This window comes from Lepidothrix coronata, unplaced genomic scaffold (genome assembly GCF_001604755.1).
Source record: "Lepidothrix coronata isolate B3197 unplaced genomic scaffold, Lepidothrix_coronata-1.0 Scaffold184, whole genome shotgun sequence".
In the NCBI taxonomy this organism is placed as follows: domain Eukaryota; kingdom Metazoa; phylum Chordata; class Aves; order Passeriformes; family Pipridae; genus Lepidothrix; species Lepidothrix coronata.
In genome coordinates, this window is record NW_016690364.1 from 1,523,907 (window position 1) to 1,534,342 (window position 10,436).

Genomic DNA, 10,436 nt, shown 5'->3' on the forward strand with positions numbered 1-10,436 from the left:
CCTACACAAATATATTTTATTCTGGTGAAACTGACAAAAACTCTGGGCAGAGTGAGAAGCTATCAAGGTCAGAGGTTCTAAACAACAACAACAAAAAGAAGTCAGATAAGCTTTAAAAAATGTAAATAGGAATATTTCCTCATTGTAGGCCTTCATGGCCAACCTGGAGAAGTCAGTCCTCTGTCAGTGGGAAAGGTCACCAATCACAGTCAGAACAAAATATTATCTTCTACTTGGATTTCTGCTGATGGATTATCCTGGCCATATTTTGTCCAAAGAAAGCAACACAAGTAGGTGGGTGTAACACTATAATCCACACAACTTCACATTTTCCCAAGAGTAAAATGTGACATGCCATCTGTGTTCAGTGTTTGCTTTTTTCCTCAGGTGTGCGAGCTTTAACTAGAAGAAAAAGAAATTATCCTCTCTTTGGTACCAGATGTTTCCCCATGAGAGGTAAGATTTGGGTGCTTACAAAATGACTTGCTGGTGAGAAGAGTTCCTCCCTGCACTAGTTAAGAGGTTGTTTATGCTCCAACACCTGAGTGTTTAAAGCCTTTCCAAACTTCTACATTTTCTGGTGTTTATATGAAATCTCTATCCAATAAAGAAAGAATTAGGTCATAAAATTATAGGTGACAAGACTGAAAGGAACCTCTTAGATGATTGTGTCCATCTCTCCTCTTTCTGCTAGGTCATATGGTGAATAAGGGAAGAGGACCTGACATTATCTTCCTGGACTTATGCAGAACACGTAATATTGTCTCTCATGACATCCTTGTCTCTAAACTGGAGTGACACGGATTTGATGGGTGGACCACTCAATGGGTAAGGAATTGGCTGGATGGTCACACTCAGAGTTGCAGTCAACGGCTCTATGTCCAAAGTGGAGAGCAGTGATGAGTGGCGATCCTCCGGGGTCAGCAACGGGACTAATACGGTTGAATATATTTAAGATGTTAGACACTGTTTAGCATCTTTGTCGATGACGTGGACAGTGGGATTCAGTGCACCCTCAGCAAATCTGATGATGACACTAAGCTGTGTGGTGCATTTAACACAACGGAGGTAAGGAATGTCATCCAGAGGGACTTTGGCAGGCTATAGAGGTGAGCCTGTGTGAATCCTGAAGTTCAGCAAGGTTAAGTGCAAGAATCCTGCCCCTGAGTAAGGGCAATCCCAAGTACAAATACAGGCTGGGCAGAGAATGGATCGAGAGCAGCCCTAAGGACAAGAAGCTCTATGCAATCCACCAGTGCACGCTCACATGTCCTGGGCTGCAACAAAAGAAGTGCAGCAAGCAGGTCAAGGGAGTAGGTTTTCCCCCTCTATTTACTCTCATGAGATCCCACCTGGAGTACTGTGTCCAGCTCTGGGGCCCCCAACATAAGAAGGATATGGACCTCTTGGAGCAGGCCTAGGGGAGGGCTACAAAGATGATCAGAGGGCTGGAGCACCCCATCTATGAAGACAGGCTGAGAGAGTCGGGGTTATTCAGCCTGGAGAAGAGGAGGCTTCAGGGAAACCTTAGAGCAGCCTTCCAGTACCTGATGGGAATTAAAAGAGACCTAGAGAGGGACTTTTTATAAGGGCATGGTGTGATAGGACAAAGGGAAGTGGCTTCAAACTGAAAGAGGAGAGATTCAGGCTAGATACTAGAAAAGAATTCTTTACTGTGAGGGTGGTAAGGTACAGGTTGCCCACAGAAATTGTCGATGTCCCATCCCTGGAAGTGTTCAAGATCAGGTTGAATGGGGCTTTGTGCAACATATTCTCATGGAATTTGTCCCTGGTTATGGCAGAGGATTTGGAACTAGAAGATCTTTAAGGGCCATGCCAACCCAAACCATTCTGTAATTCTATTATATTTCTGAGATGAATTTGCTTTTCTCTTTTTTTGACTGACCATGTTTATTTGAGTCTATCCTCTATAATGGAATATGTGTTTGTGTTTATCATCCACCAGTTTAGTAATATTTTTAAATGTCTGTATTATTTACCTGAAGTACGTAAAGTGTTTATGTTTGCAAAGCATTTTATGAAAGATGCTAGGATAACAACGGAGACTGCATGACCTTGGTACATTATGATTTATTGTAGAACTGCATTAATTCAGTGTTCGGAGCCAAACACCTATAATTTGTTTTTGCTTGCATTTTCAATTTTATAATGTATTAGACGACTTATTATATTATATATGTCTTTCAAGGATAGGGGAGAGTTAAGAAAGTAATTACTCTTCCCTCAAAAGTTTGTTTTAGTCCCCCATTTAACACTCTAAATCAAATCTCAAAAACAGCTTTGTGATTATTTGTCTGTGGGACTACTATAACTTTGTTTTGGGTACCAAAAGATGTCAGGAGTCAGCAACAGCTGTTTGGCACTGTTCAGATGCTACTCATATGTCTGTTTATAATGGTGATATATATTTTTCTTTTGTGAAATAGTAATGAATATTCTGTAAATGGGAAGATGCAGGGAACTCTCCTTTCATATAATCACTGTTCTGTTTCCTTTATTTAGTCTCTTAAACATAAAAGTGGAGTCTTTATACTTAAAAGACTGTTACCCAAGACATGAAAATGGCAGAAATTTATAATGTATTTTGAAAGAAAATGTTGAATAGGACCATCTGTTATTAATGCTTCTTAGGGTTTTTTTAATGCAAGTTAAAATGTCAGTGAAAAATGATGTAAAAACCCTAAATGGAAATTAAATGCAAGTGTATAGGCAGTTACACAACTGTTCAAAATTCAAGATGAGACACTAAGCTGATAATTTTATAGCTGCTTTTTGAGGGTTTGATTTTTTTTTTAATTTGTTTATCTTGTAGGCTAAAAAACCAGTTCTTATTTTGAGTTGAAAAACTTGATGCAGGCCTCATAAAAATTATTCTTGTCAAGGTCATTAGTAATACTCATTAAAAAAATGCTAAGGACCACATGAGCAGAAAGATTTTATTGCACTCTGTCAAATGGAGAGCAAGTTGCTACTCCTTTCATAATCTCCATATAGCGCTTTTACATCTTCTTGTCCTTATCCATAGGCTGAGTTGCTACAAGGAACTTTTTTGCTGCAAGGATTGACTGGAGATTGGACTAGTGCATTCCTTCTGTGCCCTCAGCAGAATCTTTCAATTTTAAAATCCTGGTTAACACTAGAGGATGTTTTTCTCTTCTTCTCAGAGTTTTCATTGTAAGATGTGTAATTATAGTATTCTGAATAAGCAGTTTTTTCTCAATATGAATATAGTTAATGTGTGTGTCATAGCAATGGGATGCAAGGACAGAGACTTTATAAGACAGGCTAGTTGTTCTGAAACAATAAATTCAGGTGCACGAGCACCTCTGTTCTTCCTTATACTGCAAGCTTTATTGCTGTGCAGCGGGTGCACAACAGAAAGGTTTTAGAAAGGTTTGCTTGACAACTCCAGCAAAATGTGTTTTGAGACACTGTACAAAATCATTCATGTCTTTGTGCACATCTAGAAAGGGCATAGTAGTCTGTTTTGGTATAAGAGGCAAAGTCTCTACAGAGCAGGTACAGAGTTTTAGCCAATACATAGCAATACCACGCAAATAAAAAATTCTACACCTTGGAATGAAAGGAGTATTTTTGGTGTGGGCAGAGACTCGAGCAAAGGAAAATGGTTATATGTTAACTCAGTTTAGTTCTGCAGCTAGGACGTGATTCTTCTACCTTTCTCTAGTCAGTATTTATGAAGATAAACAGTTTTGTGTCAGGTCTTAGAAGGAAATAAAAAAGGTAGTTTTGATGTCATGTTGATGGTTAGAGTCAAGACAAAAAAAACAGAGAGCTGTCCTTGGAGATAGCTTGTTAGAGAAGAAATGTTGGAACAGGCTGCCCAGGGAAGTAGTTGAGTCTCCATCCCAGGAGGTATTTAAAAGATGTATAGATGTAGCACTTAGGGACATAGTTTCATGGTGGACTTGATGATCTTAGAGGCCTTTTCCAACCTAAATTATTCTATGAGTCTGTGATTCTGGGTGTCTGTCTCAATGATGGGGGGAAAAAAAGGTGCTAGTAGTAGGGGTCAGTTGGGCATTAGCCTACAGATCAAGTTGCATGTGGAAAACAGCTTTAGCTCAAGTTACTGCAGTTTAAAATTACTGAAAAAATTACCAAACCCATGGCTAAAGCTATTTAGTGTTTTTTCTTGAAATATAAAGTCATTATTAAATGAGTGTGTAAGAGGCTGGGAATTTCAAAACCAAGAGACAAAAACAGGTAAGATAGAAATTTTTTCTTAAGCACGGAGCAAACAGTTGTTGGAAAGAACTCCAGATCTCACTGAATGAATAAGCGCTTCAGAAGAAATATCTCAGACATACAGAAAGACTATAAGCAATGGAAAAAATTGTTGACCAATGAGAAATACAGGACTGCCTTGAGAATTGATGAGATGAAGTGGAGCTTGCACAGGATAAAAACAAGGAAGCATTCTTCAACCAGTGAAGAGTGTGAGAGAAAGAAATAGCCCATAATTCCCTCATAAAATACTGAGATAAAACAGACTTTAAAGAAAATGTCAGAAGTGCCCTTCTCCTCTTTTCCTCCCCAAATACACTGCTGCATTTTTAAAGAAAGGTAATGTTAGGGTATACGGGCAAAAGGCAACAATTCCTGGTCTCCGGTAAACTTTTCTCCGTGACCCTTCTGAAGAAAAGCACAAGAGCAAGGTTATAGCTCTGCAGAGTGTAATACTTCTATTTAAAAAAGTATTAAAAGGAATCTGAACAACCATTCATCCTGTTGTGTGACCTCAAATATGGGCAAGACTTTTTAGACAGACTTTTAGACTGAGTTTGGAAAACTTTAAGAGCAAGTTTGGAAGAAAATTCAACAGGAAAAGGGGCAGGGGAAAAAGTCAGCCTGGGCTGACTACCTCGCAAATTGCACCAGTTGATGAATCTGGCATTTTTGGTAAGAGGTCCAGAAAATAAGTAGAAAAAAATGCAGTAGATCTTACATTTTGAACATTAAAACATGTTTATTACTGTCCATTTGTTGGAGAAAAAAAATGCCTGTATTTGGAGAGATGTGACTACTCCAAGAACCATATGGTATGTAAAGAGCTGGTTGAAAGGAAAACAATTGTGGTGAGAATTAAACGTCCTCTATATTCAGCATTTACCTTTTAATGAATAATCTGCCTTGGAGCAGATACACTTTAATATTTTCATTAGGCTCCTGATTAAAAAAGCTTGTGGAATGTCATTAAAACCAGCAAAATTTGGATATGGAAAAAACTGAATTACTTTCACAGTCTGGGGAAACAAAGAGGGTGAGGGTGAGATTTAGTAGTGCAGCATGTAGGATATTTGGCACTTGAAACTAAATGAGAATTTTGGCTGTGAACTGGGGGGGGAGTGGGGCTCATCAGCTAGAGATGACAAAGGTTAAAATGGGTAGAGGATGCCTGTGACCCATAGCATGGTGGGAAAGACTAATGCAGTCCCACAGTCTGCCAGAACAGAAAAAGAGAACTGTTGTAGTAGAACAATAAATCTTGATGCCATTGTATTAGGCCCCAGTGGTACCCAAAATATCAGTGTCTCATGTTCGAAAGAGTAACTCAGGCTTGAACACAAGTGAGGAGAGGCCACCATCATGATGAAAGAGAAAGAAGTGATGTACAAGCAGTACATGTGGTAATGGGGGATCATGGAGCAAGCCTTCAAAAAAAATAGTAAAGGCAAGACATCTGCAGGTTTGTTAGATGAATCTTGGTACATTTATGAGAGTGATTATGATATGGCTGCCTGCAATAGAAGGCAACAGATTTGATTTCTCAAATTCTGCTCCAGCAGTTTGTTTCTAAGCAACCCAGCAGATAGGGATGGGAGAGGCCACCATTTACTGTTATTGGTGCACAAAGGCAGAGCCTAAATGGACCCTTATTTGCCAGAGGAATGTTCCAAAGGTATTAAAGTCCACAAACCTGCCACCATAGACATAGGTCATCACCACGTATTACAATCATAGACAGTGAAGCTGTAGGCATCAGACACTGAGTGATCTAATGTGCAGCTGAAGGCTGTAGAGTTGTCGGTGTCTTCTTCTTTTATGTTCCAGTTCTTGATTCTTCAAATAAAAAAGTTCAAACAGACTAGTATCTTAGCCAGAAAAAAGAAAAACACCCAAGGAGCAACTTTCTCTGAGGATGTGAAAGAACTTTGAATGATAAACCAAAGAGGAACAAGAGCATAAATACTTAAAATAAGCTTGAACTGCAGCCAAGTAGTGTTCTCCAGTAGGTAAGCACATGTTGTACTGTACTAGGACTGCATTTTGTGTTCAGTAGGTGTCAGTGTTAAATCTTGTAAATAAACATGATGCTTTCAGGAAGTTAAACTGTGAATGAATATAATTGCAGAATGATAAGCACTATTTGGCATTTCCTTCTGGTCTTGGAGGTAAGTTTCTTTGACTACTGCCCTAGATCACAGATATTAAAAAGCAGGTTTAGTGGAGGTATTACCATCCAGTTGAAAAGTTTTTAGGGGTTACTAGTACAAAAGTTATGATATGAGCCCAGTTCCTGCTTTAATGCAGGTGGAAACTTCCAAGTAAAGCAGATAAAAAACATTATCAGTATCTTTAGATCACCTCTTTTTCAGACAAGAAGACTAGAGGTAAAACTTCTCTTCAACACTCTCTTTCCTTCTCTGTCTCACCTAGCCATCTATCCAATTCTGGACCATGAGTTTTTGAGGTTTTGTTCCTCAAACAGTGCAATTCATTGATTTTGTTATCTCTAATTTTTTTTTTTTGGCCTCTGCTTATCTTTTCCAGTAAATTGTTGGTTAGGGTCATACAGCTTCATTTTTCAAAGAACTCTCAAAGACTTCTTGTGATGAATTTATTATAAGTGTGTTAAAAGTAGGCAGAAACATTTAAGTTCAACATTAATATACATAACTTTGGGGTTGGCCATTGCAAGGAATATGCCTTCTACCATCTGCAGTCTAAAAAATTGGAATGAAGAATCAAAATCAAGGGGAAAAAAGCATCATTAATGATTGTTTTGAAGCTTTTGCTGCTGTTGATGTAGGTTTTTCAGATGATCAATGTCTCCCCGTAAGGAAAGTTGTTTTGATGCTTGAAGCAATACAGAGCACACATTGCAGTCTGGGGACCTCAACTTCAGTGTGGGATTGAATAACTGTAGAAGGAATCATAGAATCTGTTTCTGACATAGCCATAAACAGTCAGTGAAATAAAGGGACTGGAATGTAAAAGACAAGAAAGGGGCAATTCTTACTCTCTCATTTGGACCTTAGATTTCCCACTGATGCCATCGGCACCATTGGCCTGGTATACTTTGCTGAATACAGTAGCATTTTTCTTCTAGCCAGACCTGCCAGTAACTGCTCTGCCCTCCATTATGTTAATTCTTAAAACCCTGCAATAAAAGTCCGGAGAAGAAAATAGTGACAAAATGTGTGTCCTTTACGGTAATGATTATCAGCACTGTGTCTCCCTCTTAAGCAATATCCTCTTTAAAGTCACTCTTCTTTTTGAGCAGTTGTATTGGGTTTATATGGCCAGGTTTTGGTAGCAGTGGCTTCTGTGAGAAGCTACTAGAAGTTTCTCCCATGTCTGTCAGTGCCAATGCCAGCTGGCTCCAGGATGGACCTGCTGCTGGCCAAGGCAGAGCCAATCAGGAATGATAGTAATGCCTCTGTGATAACACATTTAAGAAGGAAAAAAGTTATTACGCAGATGAAAATTGCAGCCAGAGAAGAGAGGAGTGACAACATGTGAACAACTCTGCAGACACCAAGGTCAATGCAGAAGGAGGGGCAGGAAGTGCTCCGGGCACCAGAGCAGAGATTCCCCTGCAGCCCTTGGTGAAGACCATGGCGGAGCAGCTGTGCCCCTGCAGCACATGGAGGACCACAGGAGTGCAGAGACTCACCTGCAGCCCACAGAGGAGCCCCATGCTGGAGCAGGTGGATGCCTGAAGGAGGCTGTGACCCTGTGGGAAGCCCATGATGAAGCAGATTTCCCTAGCAGAGATGCGCTGACCCGTGGAGAGAGGAGCCCATTCTGGAGGTTTTCCTGCTAGGACTTGTGGCCCTGTGGGGAACCCGCTCTGGAGCAGCCTGTGCCTGAAGGACTACACCCTGTGGAAAAGTGACCCACACTGCAGCAGCTCATGGAGAACTGTTGCCCATGGGATGGACTCATGTTGGAGAAGGTCATGAAGGAGTCTCCCAGGGGAAGGACTCCTCTCCCTGAGCAATGGCAGAAACAACCTGTGGCAAACTGACCATAACCTCCATTCCCCATCTCCCTGTGCCACTGGGGAGGAAGCAGAACTTGAGAAGGAGGCAGGGGTGTGTGGGGGAAAGTGTTTCTAAGATTTATTTTACTTCCCATTCTCCCACTCTGATTCTGTTAGTAACAAATTTAATTAATTTCCCCACTTTGAGTCTGTTTTGCCCATGATGGCTGAGTGATGTCTCCTGATGCTTATCTCCACTCATGAATTCTTTGTTTTATTTTCTCTCCTTTGTCCAGTTGCAGAGGGGAGTGAGAGAGCAGCTTTGGAGGGTACCTGGTGTCCAACTAGGGTCAACTCCCTACAGTAGTACAAGCAAAGCTTTTTTCTGGCACTATTAAGTGGACTTTAATAACCTACTTGTACTTTCCTTAAGAAGTATTGGTGTGTAGTCCTGACTGAATCTGGTGTTTTTCCTGGGTTCCCCCCATGTGCTTTTTTCTTTAGCTAGGATATTTCCACACAAGTCTGCTTCTCTCATTTCTTTGCTTCCTTCTCTATTCCCTTTATGATGCCTCTCTCCCAGAAAAACATTTTAATCTCTTTTAGAGATGTCCTCTTTAGGAGGTCTTGACAACTGCATTTCCCCATTCATTTGCAGTATCTGTACATTTATATTTCCAACAATCCATCTTTGCCAGCATGGGGGTTGACCAAGCTCATCACAGCACAGCAAAATAAATGAGCAAAGGCCACCACCATTCTGTTTGTAAGCACTATGTGGTTGGCAGTATCTTAATAACAAACACATGCTCTCCTGCTAGCTTTTACAACATACCTACACCAAAAACTACCTGGCACTGTTATCCTGCTTTGCTATGCTTTCCTGATTGTCTCTGATACCTAAGAGAAAATTCAGGGAGAAAAACTCTGAGGCAACTTAATTTTTGGAGGTAAGGTGAGGGAAGGTTTAATGATGCCTCTAAGGCAATGGGGTTACAAGATGCCCGCAGCTCCCCGATCCAGTGTTACAATTTTACAATACTGTCTGTCCAATCCCTGATTTTATCCACCCCCAGCCTTTACCCTGGTCCGCCCCCCACCCACCCCTTGAAAGTTGGGTCTGGAGTCATATTGGGACCCTTTTCTTCCTCATCTTGGTCTTCTTCAAAGTACAGAGTACACAGAGTCACCCAGTTCTTGGTCGTATCTTGCGGTTCAGGCTAGGGAGCAAATATTCTTAAACAGTAAAAGACCTACCTAGAAGAGAGACTAAACATGCTTAAATGGAATTTAAGGAGGGGAATTGATATGGGGAACATGGAATGGGGTAAGAGGGTTGAGGATCTGTGTCACTACTCTGCTAAAGGGTGAGGGAATGAATGCAGCTGCTTCTAAAATCTACTTTTGCTATATAATTACTTCTAAAACTTATAAAAATTAGAAAAATAAAAAAAATCAAAAACCCTAAGGTGACATCTCTTACGCATGTTAGGATATTTTTCAGGTTTGTGTAATTTAACAAGATATTTGACACATGCCTCCTGCACATGTGCTCCAGGTGCCAGAATTGTTTTTTTTCCCACCACGGTGCTGCCTGCAACAGTGCAATACCATGGAGAGAAACTTAATGCTGTTAATAGATAACTTATTTTTGCAGTGAAGTACCATCAATTAAAGAAGAGAGAGAACGTGGCTGAAGTGAATAAAAAAAAGGATTTTGTTCTGAGGCTGGAGAATTCAGACAGAATTCAGCCTTTATTGTGAGCCACCTTGGCCCCAGATGAACAAAAAGTCAATCAATTAGTGACAACACTGCATACTGCACAGACCCATAAAATCACGTATGTGATGGTGTCCTTGCTTGGATTAAGTATATCATTTAAGTTCTGCTGGAATACTTTGATGCACATGAATTAGCAAAGACAAGCTTGTTGACAGGCAAGATTTATTACCAAAGTTTGTTGAGTCTTTACAGCTTTGATAGTTTTTCTTTTTTTTCCACAGTGTTGCAACATTTTTCTGAATCTCTATGCTTTTCAAAATACTAGACTGAAAAGATTTAAGCCTTTAGAAAGTAACTTCTCTTTACAAACCATTTTTGTTATTTTTCTTCCTGTATAAATCTTGAATAGAGAATCATAGAATGTTTTGGATTGGAAGGGACCTTGGGTAGGAAGATCATCTA

At 40.2% G+C, this 10,436-nt stretch overlaps 1 long non-coding RNA gene across 1 annotated transcript; it reads left to right on the top strand.

Annotated features, from left to right (window-relative positions):
• The first annotated feature begins 1,353 nt into the window (after positions 1-1,353).
• On the top strand, positions 1,354-8,313 carry LOC108505129. The gene is made up of 3 exons (XR_001877395.1): positions 1,354-1,364; positions 7,961-7,976; positions 8,245-8,313. It is a non-coding gene; the product is annotated as an uncharacterized LOC108505129 (long non-coding RNA).
• Positions 8,314-10,436: the final 2,123 nt, after the last annotated feature.